Source organism: Bactrocera tryoni, chromosome 2, assembly GCF_016617805.1.
Source record: "Bactrocera tryoni isolate S06 chromosome 2, CSIRO_BtryS06_freeze2, whole genome shotgun sequence".
Taxonomy (NCBI): domain Eukaryota; kingdom Metazoa; phylum Arthropoda; class Insecta; order Diptera; family Tephritidae; genus Bactrocera; species Bactrocera tryoni.
In genome coordinates this window covers 73468496-73474495 of record NC_052500.1, presented here as the reverse complement: position 1 = coordinate 73474495, position 6000 = coordinate 73468496, and the positions used below count along the sequence as shown (strand labels likewise).

Here is a 6000-nt window from a genome sequence, read left to right as displayed (position 1 = left end):
TCTATATTTTTTAACAAAATATTTGATACAGATTTTCAAGAAACAATTTTTAGAAAATAATTTAATTGAAAATTAATAATGTACCTTAGTATTAGCCAAATTTCTTAACAAAATATTTAATATCTATTTTTTTAATATTAGAAATTAAATTTGAGAAAAAAAAACTTTAAAGAAATTTTTAATTTTTTTTAAGAAATATTTTGTTTAAAAAAATTAAAAAAAGAAATTGAGTAAATTTTTATATAGTTTTTCAATAAACTAATGAAATTAATCAAATCATTAGAAAGTCATTTAATTCAAAATTTTGTTTATTATTTTATTTAAACTTAGCCTTAAACAAATTTCCTAACAAAATATTTATAAAAAAACAAAAAATGTTACTTCTTGTATTCCTTGGCAACTAGTTACAAGATCACTTGTTTGAAAAACAGTTCATTGCACGTAGCACAATTTCTTTGCTTCGGTTTACGTTATGCTTGGACAAATACAATTTACCAACACAATACAACGGTTTAAATAACGTTGTCGCATGCTCCACAGGCAGCGAAGACTTTGTCGCCGTTGCCAGCGGTGTTGCGACGACAGGATGCTTCATTTCTTTTCCTTCCATTTTGAGCTATTTTTAGCGCCCTCAAATGTATGTATGTATGTATTGATTGAATAAATGGAAATAAATAAATACAGAAATATAAATGAAATACATACAATACAAAGTACATGCAACTACACATGTAAATATATATATTTATGATATTAATACTCATGAACTTACCTTCGTGTTGTATGTATGTATCTGTGTTTGCTTGTGAGTATATATTGTTGCTTATAACTATGTATGTATGTATGTGTGGCTGCTTGTAAGTACCACGCGCAAGGCGGGTGGCCGGTGGCAAATGTAGGTAGCAAATGCCATGCTGACGCTGCTTGCTCATCTAAATAAATAAATGTATTAAGCGCATTTATTGTATAATATACTCGTTTGTATGCATATGTATGTATGTATACATATGGTGAGAGTTGTCACTAGTCAAAAATTACGAGCGCATGGAAGTGACAGCTGCAGTTTTTGTCATATTCCATGCTGTGATTTACGTCGTCGCATTTATGCAAACTCATTTACATATATACATATATATAATCTACTACATATATAATATTTATTATCGAATTTGCATTGCATCATTGCATAGTTGGGTGACTTGATGTAAATTTGTTTCTTTTTTTATAAGAATAAGTTGTGATTTGTTATAGTTTGCTTTCTACGTCGTTTGAATGATTTGTTGGTGTGGGGGTGTTCACAAAAGTTCTCGGAACAGCAGGTTAGGAGCACGTAGTGTTGTTTCGGAGAAAAATTCATGCTATATTTTGATACTTTTGAAGATCTTTTGTCAAAGGAAAAACTTTTTCTTACAAGAACTTGATTGTGATAGTTCAATTTGTATGGAAGTTCCGATCAAAACGATAATTTTAGAGATTTTGCGTTGTCTTAAAAAATAATAAAAAATGGTTGATACACTGTCTAGACTCTAGAGGATCACTTAAAGCGGAAAACTGTGAACTGAAAAATAATCATTAAAATAGTTGCGATTTGAATGAAATTTGATTATATACAATTTCTAACCTCCAAAAGTCAAATAATGAAACTTGATAGAGCACGGTTTTCAACCATCAAATTTTTGTAGAAAACTCTGAATATTCAAAAAAATCGTAATGAAACCGTTTTATATCAGAAATTAATAAGCAAAAAAAGTTATGTAGTCGGAACTCAAAGTATTGATATTATCCTTCTTCAGATTTCATAAGATTCCTATGTAGAAAGAACTACAAAGACAGTGAATGAAGAAGCTATTCACATTTACATATGTTGTTGTTGTAGCGATTATCTAAAGCCTGTTCGATGGAAAGTGCAAAATTAACTTTCATGGACGTCAATTAGCGGTAGATTCAGGAAATGAGCGGCTTTGACTGGGTCGGACAAAACAACCATAGGGAAATGGCTTTTGTGCGGTCTATTCTGGAAAAGTATGAGTTTTATCTACTACAACAATCCGAACAAAGTTGGGCAAGAGTCACACTGGTTTCACATGGTAACTGGAGCTCATGGAGCTCTCCGACTTTTCCTTCTGTGATATTTATATTTAAGTAAAAACTTAATGCACCCTGTTCAGTATAGAATTAACCCTACTTTTTATATCTTCCTCTTATTAATTATAAAGTCAAAAATATTTTTTTTTTTAGGTATTTTTCATGTAAAACATACGCAATTATTTCCTGGAAACAAATTATTTTAATCCTCGCATGCGTCACATCTTTCAACCGCCTTCGCGCAAATTTCGATAGCGCGCTTTAAGATACATATATATCACCCTTGAACCTTTTGCCATGCTCACCTTATAATCAGCGTATGCGCTTTAATGACGCATCGCCTTATAAAAATATCCTGCAAGTATCAAAGCAACACCCACATTGGAGCATAATTAGAGGGCATTATCCCAAAGCTCAGTATGTGCGTTACCTTAGCTCAAAAATATAATTAAATATATGTACATATTCATAAGGCGTAAGCGTCATAAGCTTTGCCCTTCAAGAGTATAGACAAACATACATATACGATTATTTTTATGAATTTGATTTCAGAGCCATGTATTTATGTAGATGGGTGATTTATTACAGTGAACAAACCTAAATTGCAGCAAGTTTTTTTTATAAAATATCAGCTTTGTAAGGGTCAAACATAAAGATTTCTTGATTAGTTCTTACACTAGTTATATATTGGCTTTTATACTAGTTATATATCACCTAAAATACAAAACAACGTTTTAAAATGTTTTGAGTTTATCTTGGAAGTAAAAATAAATTTACTTTTTCAGCTTTCGATCATAAGTATTTGATTCATGATACTGTTCTTACTCTGGAATATATTTGGAGATTATCTGAAAGTTATTTTGACGCTCTTTTTAAAACGTTAAGATACTGAAACTTTCGATTAACACGTAAACCTGTTTTATGTGAGAATATGTGCGACTAATAAAGATAGCCTTTACAGCTCTCATGCATATTTTCTTAATGTTATCCCCTTAGCTAATTTTGAGGTTATCACTTGAGCTATAAGAAACCGATCTGTTCGATCATCGGACACATTCCTTTGCGACTCTCTCCACGAGCGGGGCCTCTCTTTAAGTCGTTAAGAATATAACGCATATTTCTTTTGTAACGAATTTCCAAAAGTTTTCAGGTTATGGACCCATTAAAATTCATACCATACTTGAACACTTTAAAAAGGGGCACGGCTTACTTTCAATAGCACTTACAAAAACAACTCACTACGTTTTGTGTTATGGTGCCGAATTAAGCTTAAGGGATTAGGTCAGTTTAGAGCTCTTTTTTTTTTTTTTTGAGATCTCATCCGATGCTGTTTTCTTCTTTTCATTGAGGTTGTTTTTTTACGTGGCGGGTCCTAAAACTCAACGGACAACGCTGGGGAGGAAATATTTCGCCTTCTGACTTCAGGTCGCTTTCAAACGGATGGTTTTTGGCTTCAAAAGTCAAAAGATGAGCTAAAATGATGAGAATTGATTTTATATTGCCAAATGTAAAGAATTCCCGAACAGGATCTATACTTAAGACAACGGAGTCATTCACGGCCTATACTTAGAGCAGTAACAGACCCAGATTTAATTAGTTAAAATGCTAAAGGAAGTAAGTTATTAAATCTAGTATTAAAATCATGCTTAAGTCTACTAGTTCGAGAGTAGTCCTGCAAAACATGAGCAAATAAAAATTGCTTTATTACAATTACTGTGCGGCTCATATTACCCACTCCAACCCCACACCACAATAAACACCAGCTACTGTATACAAAAATATACCGAAAATTTCCATGCTCCACGCTGTTTTGCTTATTTTGGTGAACAATTCACCGAACAATAGGGACAATCAAAGCTTACACACAAGCCTGCCTCCCTGACAGCTAAAAGGACGTCAATGTGCGCCGAAAAAGCCTGCTGGCCTGGCACCAAGCGTCACCCACGATAAAGGCGAATCCGGAGGAAAAAAGCGCAACACAAGCACTGAAATCTACATAAAACGACGAACGGAAGCAAAAGCGAAAAAAGGACAACCAAGTTTATAGCAACAAGAACAACAAAAAACGAGAACATAATACGCCTATCCGCAAATAACCACTAGTACGTGTAAATGGTTCGCGTGTGACTATGTGTGTTTGTTGTTGCTGGAGTGTTGTGGCGATTCATTATACCCTGTACGGGGTATAACAAGTTTGCCACGAACTTTGTCCCACAGTTTTTGAGATATCGTTCTGAAATTTTGCAGGGGTTCTGAGAAGTTCCTAATTTGTTGGAATCGTCGATATCGCATCATTATAACATATAGCTGTCATACAAACTGACCGTTCAAACTCAAGTCCTTGTATGGAAAAGTTTTTAATTCGAAAAGATATGTTCTTGAAAATGAGTATACATTATTGTACCAGATAATGCTATAAACTCCAAAGAAATTATTCAGAGCGTACCATTATAGCATATAGCTGCCATATAAACTGATTGGTAAAATCAAGTTCTTGTATAGACAACTTTTTTGTTTGACAAGATATCAGCACAAAATTTGGCACAGACTAATCTTCAAGTCAAAGCTACAAACTCCTTACAAATGGTTCAGATCAGATCACTATAGCATATAGCTGCCATATAAACTGATTGATAAAATCAAGTACTTGTATAGAAAACTTTTTTGTTTGACAAGATATCTACACGAAATTTGACACAGACTAATCTTCAAGTCAAAGCTACAAACTCCCTACAAATGGTTCAGATCGGATCACTATAGCAATAGCTGCCATACAAACTGATCTAAAAAAAATCCAGTGACAGAGGTTTTCAATACCATTTTAAGCTATAAGAAATGCAACTATGAAGGGTATTATACTAGCTTCGTTGCAGCCGAAGTTAGTGTTCTTTCTTGTTTTTGTCTTTGCTTGTGTGCCACTGCTGCAAGTGTGTCATCACAGTGATGACGTCAATGGGAGTACGCTTCCAAACGAATGGCTGCTCCCGTTTAGTGACATACATACACCCATACACACTTGTACGAATTTCTTTATGAGTGTATTTTCGTCACACCGAGTGGCGTCTGTGGCGGCGACGTCAGCAGCAGATTACATTTTGCCACTTCGGTTTGCCTTAATTTTGTATGAGTTACCTGTGGCTGATTGTAATCGTTGGCAGCGCTGCTTGAATTCGTTTTTTGTAGTTGCTGTAGTTGTATTTGTTGTTGTTGTTAACAAATCCTTAATACACAGCAGCGTGGGTTGGCTATGTGTGCCAGTGGCGCGCTTATGGCACACCAGCTACTATGGTTATATATTTGTGTGTGTGTGTAAGAACCAACACCAGCGCATATTTCCACACAGCTAGGCTGTTAACTGTTGTTTAAATGTATATGTAGCACTTCCTTGCTGCATTGGCATGTGCTTCAGCCACAGTCTGGCTATTATCCTCGTCACAGTCCTCATCGAAAGTGCTTGCGCTGCAGTAGTGTACACGGCAAGCTCCTCGTGTGTTCGCTAGCTGGTCCGCCGCACTCATTCGTCTACCGTTTTGTTAACGCTTTTAGTGCCGTGCAATTTGTTTGCGATTTTCATTTGCAATCCATTCAACAAGCAGCATATTTATTGTTGTTCTTTAGTTGTGTTCAATGTCAAGTGGCGCGTTGCAAATCAAGCATAAGCCAACGGTACACATGGAGTGAGCTGTGCGCGTTGCAAAAAAAAAAAATAAAATAAAGAAAAGTGAAGCAAAAACTCTCGTTAGCCTCAAGTGGTTGCGTGCATGCGTGCATGCGTGGGCGCGTGTTAGTCGTTGTTCTTGTTGTTGCGCTCGTTGTCACGTTCGTGTGGTTCCTGTTGCACGGCTGATTGCATCGACAATTTTCCGTCACCTATTGTTGCTGTGGTCAACAGCGAACGCTCGGCGTGTGTGCTGT

The 6000-nt window shown here is 35.4% G+C and overlaps 1 protein-coding gene across 1 annotated transcript in view; it reads left to right on the top strand.

The window, feature by feature from the left end:
• The window catches only part of LOC120769375 (serine/threonine-protein kinase meng-po), a 50012-nt gene that overhangs the window by 5977 nt on the left and 38035 nt on the right, over positions 1–6000 (top strand). The gene's annotated exons all lie outside the window — the stretch shown is intronic.